Source organism: Mastomys coucha, unplaced genomic scaffold (genome assembly GCF_008632895.1).
Source record: "Mastomys coucha isolate ucsf_1 unplaced genomic scaffold, UCSF_Mcou_1 pScaffold16, whole genome shotgun sequence".
NCBI classification, from domain to species: domain Eukaryota; kingdom Metazoa; phylum Chordata; class Mammalia; order Rodentia; family Muridae; genus Mastomys; species Mastomys coucha.
In genome coordinates this window covers 29,341,092-29,351,339 of record NW_022196898.1, presented here as the reverse complement: position 1 = coordinate 29,351,339, position 10,248 = coordinate 29,341,092, and positions in this window count along the sequence as shown.

The window sequence follows — 10,248 nt, the reverse complement described above, 5'->3', positions numbered from 1 at the left end:
TTCATGATTGATGACAACCAAATTATTTGGCTATTGATTACTGAAGAGTATGAGCAATGTTCCAAATATTTGTAGTCTTTTTGCTGATGACAAGGTCACACACTGGGCCTTTTGAAGATGGTATCTGGTGACACTATTTATTAAAAATTCCACAAAATGCATAAGACGTACATTCTGTTTAAGAAGTATTGGTGTAAAATACTATATCAATTGCATCCTAGATAAGGTCCTAAGTACATAAGATGACATAAAAAATATAAAAGTTTATATGGCTGTACTTGTCTAACATATCCATAACATTTCCTCTAAGCCCGACCTTTGTCTTACATATTTACATGTATACTTTGAAGTGAAAGTTTCTGGAAACAGTGTGTGATTCAGAGTCATGTGATGTTTTGCTGAGGGAAGATACATGGGAAGACATGATGTTTGGAGAGAATATAAATAGGACTCAATGGACAGTGATGGTACACTGGCATAGCTAGCCTTGCAATGTTCCATTGGTCTTTCATCTTAGTCTTGACTTATCTTCACTTTGTTGAGAGAGGCAGAGCAAAGAATTTTTCCTGGCATCCCTGCTGCTCTTGGTTGTTCCTGCTGACTCATATCAATTTGTCGGAGGCCTGGCTGTTTCTTCTGGATTGTCCCACTGCTGCTGATTCATGTTTGGTATCCTGACACTACTGAACTGGACTGCTGGTATCATGACAAACAGAGATTGGAATCACTTCAAAAAACTACTTCTAAACAGGTCCACATCCCCTTGACATATTTTCTTCCTTAACTTTGGATGGTGGGCTAAAAGGGGGAATCAAAGTATTTTAAGAACCCTTATTAAAAGTAGGCTTTTAAAACTCTAAGTAATTTATTTAGGAGTTTTATAAAAATGTCTATCAAATTCACAAATTTGTAAAAAGCCTCCTCTTCCTAGTATTCAATATATTTATAAATTTATTTTAAGTTATGGATTTGTGTTTCATACACATGTGCAGATACCTGCAGAGGTCAGATATTTACAGAGCTAGAGTTACAAGCACTTATGAACTTCATGGTTCATGCACTATGAACCAAATCCTCTCCAAAAGGATCAAGTACTTTAAGTACCTAGTCCAACCCCAATTAATTACTATTAGAATAAATAAGTCATTTGAATCTAGAATACTTCTAAAATTATTAGCATCAAGTTTAATGTTTTTCGTAGTAGAGATTATGTCTATAGTCTCAAAAATATTTTAAAGCTATAGGCATAGTATGGCAAGATGGTCACTAAGGAAGACCAGCCCGGTCATGGACCAGAACTCCATTTCATTGCAAGACATCTGACTTTCACTTCCCAAATGTGCCCACAACTTCTTCCATCAATTTTTCTTTCACAATTGTATCATCTTCCTACCAGTACTCACTCAAGTATTCAGTACATTCTGCTTCCCCAACTTCTCCCAGATTTACCTTCATACAAGCATATTTGGTTAAAACTTTCAGAAAATAAAAAATGAGTATCACAAAACTAAATCACAAAAGAAATAGTCAAGCTGGAATCTTAACATACACATTTATATACATGAAGATCTATAATACATGCATAGTCCTTTCTTTTAATAACAGCCATATTGAAGAGGTGATAGCTGCTTTTAATTTGAAAATGACAATGAAATAAAATAATATTATGATGTGCTCTCTTTGTTCTGACTGAGAGAAAAAAATATCAATTGCTATCTTTTTTCATTAATTAATTCATTCATCTACTTTACATCCCAATTGCAGCTTCTCCTCCCTCCTATCCTCCTAGCCCTAACCTCCCTCCTTTTCTCCTCAGAGAAGGTTTAGCTGCACCTCCCAGGCCCCCCGCCATGGATAACAACCCACCCTGGAACATCTCCTATTGTGCCAAATAATAGACAAAACAGTTAGGGGAAAGAGATTCAGAGGCAGGAAATAGAGTCAGAGACAGCCCTTACTTCAGTTGTTAGGTGACCCACATGAAGACCATGCTGCAATCTACTACATATGTGTAGGGGGCCTAGGTCTATCTCATGCATGCTCTTTGGCTGGTAATTCACTCTCTGTAAGGCCTTATGGCCCCAGTTTAGTTGATTCTGTAGGTTTTCTTGTGATGTCCTTGAGTACTCTGACTACTTCAATCCTTCCTCTCCCTTTTTAACAAGATTCCCCAAGCTCTGCCTAATGTGTGTTTGTGGATCTTTTCATCTGTTTCCATCAGGAGTTGGGTGGAACCTCTCAGAGGACAGTTATGCTAGACTCCTGTCTGAAACAGGGGTTGGGTCTCTCTCACAGCATGGGTCTCAAGTTGGGCCAGTCACTGGTTGGTCATTCCCTGAATTTGTGTTCCATCTTTATCACTGCATATCTTGTAGTCAGGACAAATTTTGGGTTGAAGGTTTTGTGGATGATTGGAAGTCTTGGTTACAGGATGTGGCCATTTAAGGTTCTATATCCCCTACTGCTATGGGTCTTAATAGATTCTTAGATACCTTCTTAGATTCCTGGGAGCTTCTCTTGTCCTAGGTATCTAGCTTATCCCAGAGCTGTCCCCCTCTCCTGCTGAAATCCACTGCTATCTTTAAAATGCAATAGTAGTTGCATAATTCTGGATGTTGGCAGACCTGTGAAGTAAGAATAAGATTACATCTACTTACAAGAGTTCTTAAGCTGGTACGAGCACTGAGAACAGTGGCTCCTGTGGGACACATGTTCAGCAACTGTTTGCTATCATTAACATCAGTTTATTCTCCATCTAAAGCCCCAGGTATAAAGACTGAACCAAGATACTTTAAAAATAATATATTCACCACACCACAAAACATGAGTTTATCTGAACAACCCACCCTGATTATCCTCATTGGTTTAAATCTTAAATCATGCTCCAATGTAGATTTGACAACAAGGAGACATGTTTCTCAGAACTATGTACGAATATGGTTGGCTTTTCTCATCATTTGTGGATTCTGCCATTATAAATTTGCCTATATACTCAGATATATGTGTAAATTCCAGTTGGTACACAGAGCAATCACAGTTATCTGTAAACATGTGCAGAGCAGAAAAAAATGTGGAACAAATATGTTGATATCCTCAAGTAAGGTCATGGTAATGTTGTGCCTTCTTGTTTCAGCTCTTCAAAATAGGAGTTCTCTTAATGGTCTATCTGTCACCACATTAGTTTCTCATTTTTGCTTGCCTTTTTTTCCTCTTACTATGTAACTTGAGCTAGCCCAAACTGGCGCCTTCTACCCAATTACCTCAGTGCTCAGATTACAGGCACCTGTCTAAGCCACCCAGCTAAGTTTATACTTTTTGTTAACAATTTCACTACCTAATGTATCTCCCAAATAAAATGCTATAGCATTATACTATGAGCTAAGCTTTATCCTTCTAAATTTAAAAATATAAAACCTTATGTAAGCCTACATGCCTATTGTAGAAGAAGTTGGCCAAGATATAATTAAGACTCACTGAAGTCAAGAGGCCAGTACTCACATCTGTCTAATAATACATTAGTTCTCTCTCTCTCTCTCTCCCTCTCTCTCTCCCTCTCCCTCTCTCTCTCTCTCTCTCTCTCTCTCTCTCTCTCTCTCTCTCTCTCTCTCTCTCTCTCTCTGTGTGTGTGTGTGTGTGAGTCCTTCTATTCTATTCTTTTCTTTTGGTCTCCCATCCACAGAGAGAAGTTGATCACATGCAATACAAGAGTCCTTATCAAAACAGAGGATACAGAAACCTTGATTTGGAACTATAACAAATATGGTTTGTTTTCGATAAAAGCCTATGGTTATTTGTCATCTTACACCATTCCATCTAGAAATACTGACTAGTGTTCACAAGTACAAGAAGGCTGTGACATAGCTCTATAGGAAAATACCTCTCAGACAAGCTTTATTAGCATGTGAGTGCTGATTCTTTGGGACATGAGTTCACTGTTGATGAATTAGAATTCTACTACAACCAGCCAAATGAAGATGAAAAAATGTCTGTCAGGATGTATGTGTGGACTCTCTAGAGAGCATAAAGTAACATCTCTAGTACAGAGTGGAGGAATAAAAAAGTGGCAAAGTCTCCCCTGGGTATCCCCCCACTTGGGAGTATTAAGTCTCTGACAGATTAGGTGCATCCTGTCCCACTAAGCCCTGAAAAGGCAGCCATGCAAAAGATGAAGCCATATGGGGCCTGTGAGGGGGAACCAAAAGGGGTTCATCATTAGGAATGTAAATAAATCAATACATAAATAATAGAAAAGAAAAAGTGGTAAACCCAGGCACAGAAGGACACAATTGCAATACCAGCAATTGGAAGTCTGAGGAAGGGGTATCAGGAATAAGAAATCAGTGTAGGATATATACCAAGACTCTGCCTCAGGAAAAAGAAAAGAAAAAGAGGAGAAGCAGGAGGTAAGAGTGAAATGTGTATATCCATGTGCTGAGGTGACAAAATCTAATGGAATAGTGTCACTATGGAATTGAAGTTGTACACATGTACACACAGAAATTTAGAGTTCTGTTATGTATATATTCAAGAAAATGTAAAAAGAAATCATTTTCCTAATTCTGTCTTATATTTTTCAAACTATATTGAAAAGAAACTGTTAATCTTGGAAAAAACACACAATCTATAAGCCAAGAGACTGAAAGCAAAACAGTTAGCTACCCATTGCATGTAAAAAAGAATCATGTTGAAGGTTATAGCAAGAATTCAACACCAAAAAGATTTGCCTGTTAAAAAAGACTTTTCAATGAACTTATATAGGAAAAATGGCCTCCAGAGAGCCTGGTTTTAAATAATTCAAAAACACTCCATTCATTATTCATGTCAAGTATATGTTAACAGAGGCATTTAAAACAGAGACAAGCACAAAACAAGGTGACATATCGATTGCTTGATTAAAATGACCAGAGACATGCAGTACCTTAAACCCTGAATGTCCCTAAAGAGCAATGGATCTGCCCTTGTTAACCCAAAGTCTGCAGTGAGTCTAAGGAATACAGCAGCCACCACTTTCTTACTTGTACATGTGGTCATGTACTTAACACTGACCTCAAGTTCTCGAGGCTCTTTTTATGGTCTCTTTGGTGCACTTCTTCTTTCTCTGGAGAATTTGCTACACCACCACCTCCCATTGTCATTTCAAAGTTACAACTCACTAGCTTAGCCTCTGTGTAATAACATAGATTTAAAGGTCTAGATTATCATTAGCTATTTTGAAGTTGATTTGTATCCCTGCTAGATTTTAAAAGATTTTATTTATACAAACATGCTTTCCTCTAATCCTTGAGGACAGTTAGCTGTAACATTCATTTTATCACCCTTCTGATGAGCCCAACATTTGACTATTAGTCTTCATTATCTTTTCTTCTGGAGTTGGTTATACTTGCCAGCTTGTTTAGTGAGTTTAACCATTTGAACATATCCAGAATATTATAAATGACAGATTTTTACACATTCTGGAAACCTTTATGCTATTGTGAAGAATGGTGACTTTTTAAAGTAAGTTTTTTAACGTATCTACTCTCAAATTCCAAACGTTGAAATTCCAATCTAATCTTTCTACTGTATGTGAGCTCTTAATATAATGCTCCTTATGTTCAAAGAACATATATAGATGGTGTTTATACACAGAAACTAAGTTCGCATCTCCTTTATATATCTCTTTATTTTATATTCCTTACTTTCTACATGTGCTAGCCACAGTTTACTATGCTATGACTCTCTGTGCTTGTGTTCTAGTCACCACACCTGACACTCATGGTTATGCAACACAAACCAAGATTACTTGGCATCATCAGAACCCAATACTCTCACCATTGCAAGTCCTGGATACACCATCACACTGGAAAAGCAAGATTCAGATATAAAATAACTTCTCATGATGATGATACAGGACTTTAAGAAAGAAATAAATAGCACCCTCAAAGAAATACAGGAGAACACAGGTAAACAGCTAGAAGCCCTTCAAGAAGAAACACAAAAATCCCTTAAAGAAACACAGGAAAACACAATCAAAGAGGTGAAGAAAGTGAGCAAAACCCTCCAGAATCTAAAACTAGAAATAGAAATAATAAAGAAATCAGAAAGAGAGACAACTCTGGAGATAGAAAACCTAGGAAAGAAATCAGGAGTCCTAGGTGCAAGCATCACCAACAGAATACAAGAGATAGAAGAGAGAATCTCAGAAGTAAAAGTCACCATAGAAAACATTGACACAAAAGTCAAAGAAAATGCAAAAAGCAAAGAGCTCCTAACTCAAAACATCCAGGAAATCCAGGACACACTGAGAAGACCAAACCTAAGGATAATAGGTATAGAAGAGAGTGAAGACTCCCAAGGTAATGGGCCAGTAAATATCTTCAACAAAATTATAGAAGAAAACTTTTCTAACCTAAAGAAAGAGATGCCCATGAACATACAGGAAGCCTATAGAACTCCAAATAGACTGGACCAGAAAAGAAATTCCTTCTGTTACATAATAATCAAAACACCAAATGCACTAAACAAAAAAGAATTTTAAAAGCAGTAAGGGAAAAAATGCAAGTAACATATAAAGGCAGGCCTATCAGAATTACACCAGACTTCTCACCAGAGACTATGAAAGCTAGAAGATTCTGAGCAGATGTCATCCAGACCCTATGAGAACACAAGTGTCAGCCCAGGCTACTATACCCAGCAAAACTCTCAATTACCATAGATGGAGAAATATTCCATGACCAAACAAAATTTACACAATATCTTTCCACAAATCCAGCCCTACAACCAATAATAGATGGAAAACATCAACATAAGGAGCAAAACTACACCCTAGAAGAAGCAAGAAAGTAATCTTTCAACAAACCCACGCAAACCTAATTCTACCTCTTACAACAAAAACAACAGGAGGTGACAATTATTTTTTCTTAATATCTTTTTTTTTTTTTTTTTGCAATCAGCAAGAGGTTCTTTTATTCAGTACTGGGCGAGACTCATATCCCACGCAGGGGTAGAGGAGTCTGGCCCCAAGCAAAAATTTAAACAGGTTTATTGATGGCAACTTGTGACGCCCCCACCTACCCACACTGCAACAATTCCTTTTTTTTGTTTGTTTGTTTTTTTTTCTGAGACAGGGTTTCTCTGTGTATCCCTGGCTGTCCTGGAACTCACTCTGTAGACCAGTAGACCAGGCTGGCCTCGAGCTCAGAAATCCACCTGTCAACTGGGCGGTGGGGGCACACGCCTTTAATCCCAGCACTTGGGAGGCAGAGGCAGGCAGATTTCTGAGTTCCAGGCCAGCCTGGTCTACCTCTTAATATCTTAATATAAAAATTAATATTACCAACATATCCTAATCGATTGAAATCCAAAAATATGAGGAATTAGAAATTTATTGGCTGCCATCCAATGGTCTCTCTAATTTGGTAATTGGAGAAATAGGTCCGATATTACACAATCCATATACATTTTCAGCTTGTTTGTTCATGACAGTGCCTTGTTGTGTACAACATAATGGTCTTGAGATCTTGCTTCTCCTATCTCATCCTTTCTATTAGTAGTATTTTTTATTTCATGTTTTTGCACTATATTATGGTTTTCAGAGCAGCTTACATATTTTAAAAGTATTTATATACCCAAAAGAAATGTAGACAATTAAATTGGGAGGTAGTTTGTAAGAGAACAACAAAGAGTGAGACTGAAGGCTTTGCTTGATGTTTGTAACACTTGTATCAAGTTACCACAGTAAGAGCCAAGATTTTAAGCTCTACTAAATACAAAACAAACAAACAAACAAAAACACTTTATATATTGTTCATTTAAGAAAATATTAGTAGTGATGTAATATTTTGAAATATACAGTTAATATGTTTGGAGTTACTTAAAATTTATATTGAGAAAAACATATGTATTTTCAGTATTGCCTTAGACAAGCATCTACATAAGACTGTTAAATTGATTGTTGTTTTGTATCAAACAACTTTTATAATACTCATTTTTATTGTTATAATTTTTTATAAATTTTAAAGAATATGACAAAAAAGATATTGTAGGAATTGAAGGGGTTTTCAGGGAGGAGTTGTGGTACAAAAGGAAAACAAGAATGCAAATTAATTCTATTTACTTAAAATATGTTTTTAAATGTTAACAAATTCAGATAAATTGAAATCATGTAACTTTTCTCACTATAATGCAATAAAACTTAAAAAATAAATGTTAAAAAGAAAAAATAATAGAATATAATAAAGAATTAAGAAATAATAATAATAAAAAAGAACCAATGCAAAACCTGGCATGAAAAATACAATGGATAACCAAATTTTAGATGGGGTAGAGATCTATTTAAGCAGGGAATTCTCGAAAGGTGAAACACAGTGTCTGACAAACTCTTAACAAGTGATCAATATCTTAGTCAAAAGAGAAATGCAAATCAAAGCTATTTTGAGATTTTGTCTTATAGCAGTTAGAAAAAACTAAGATCAATAAAACAAATAGCAGCTTATTCTGGCAAGGATATAGAGCAAGAGGAATGTTCTTCCTTTGCTGGTATAAGTGCAAACATGTACAGACACTATGAAAATCAGTACAGAGTTTTCTCAGGAAACTAGTAATATATCTACCTCAATATCCAGGCATACCATTCTTGGCATATATGCAAAACACATGTTTGTCCATTGCTGCTCTACTTAGAATAGCCAGAAATTGAAAATAGCCTAGATGTTCATCTGTTCATTAACAGATAAATGAATAGTGAAGATGGGATGCATTTACATAGTGAATATTCCTTAAGTTATAAAATTTTTAGGCAGATGGATGGAGCTAGAATAAAATTTATCCAGAGTGAAGAAACCCTGACTCCAAAAGAGCATTGTAGATGTGTCCTTATATGTGGTTATGAGCCTTTAAATTTTTGAAAGGCATGTTACCATGGAGAGAGGGATCTTTCAAAAAATAGGAAATAGAATATATACTTACGGAGAGATGGGAGGAGCTGTAGTGGGAAGATTAAACAAAAAGACAGAAGGAAGAGAGGGGTAAGGTAGGGAACACTGGGGACGGGCAGCTAATACAAAGACCATATGAGGGGTCTTTGTTATATGGAAACCTCCTACAGTAGAAGATTCTTAAAATATATAAATATATGAAGAGGTCCTTTTCTGCTGGAGCAGACTTCTAGTTGGTAAAGAACTCCTGTAAAGACATCATATCCAGACCCATCCTAGAGGACTTGCTGCATTCAGAGTTGAGCAGTTGAGAACCTGCTGCACTCAGTGCAGTTGAGGATCAGCTGCACTCAGACCAGTTGGACAACAGCTTGACCGCTCTACTGAAGATAACAGTCTAAAGGCCTCCCAGGAGATCTACTGTAACCAGGGCAACAGATCAGCATCTTCTCTGCCCCTGTATAGAGGCCCCGGTTGGAAGGCCCTACAGGTGGTCTGCTACAGCTAGGGCATCAGGCAGACCAGAAGACCTGAAGCAACCCAGGGAGGCAGACTCCAGACAGTCACCCAGACCAAGAAACACCAGGGATATCCAGATGGCAAAAGGCAAGCAACAGAAACCAAAATACATGACCATCATGAGAACCCAGTTCTCCCACCACAGCAAGCCCTGAATACACCTACACACCTGAAAATCAGGAATCTGACCTAAAATCCTATCTCATTAAGTTAATAGAGTCCTTTAAGGAGGATATAAATAACTCATGGAAAGAAATACAGGAAAACACAGGTAAACGAGTGAAGGAATTTAATGAAGTGATTCAAGACCTAAAAGTGGAAGTAGAAACAGTAAAGAAAACACAAATAGAGGCAAACCTGGAAATGGAAAACCTAGGAAAGAGGTCAGGAAATACAGATGTAAGTATTACCAACAGAATACAAGAGATAGAAGAGAAAATCTCAGATATAGAATATACTGTAGAAGAGATTGACACAACTGTCAAAAAAAAATTCAAAACAAAAACTTCCTAACCCAAAGCATCCAGAAAATTCAGGACACAATGAAAAGACCAAATCTAAGATTAATAGGAATAGAGGAGAATGAAGATTCTCATCTCAAAACTTCCCCAACCTAAAGAAAGAGATGGCCATAAAGGTACAAGAAGCCTATAGAATACCAAATAAATGGGACCAAAAAAGAAAATCCTCTTGTCACATAATTATCAAAACACTAAATGCACAGAACAAAGAAAGAATAATAAAGCTGCACGGGAAAAGGGACTAGTAACATACAAAGGTAAACCTATCAGAACTACTCCAGACTTCTCGACAG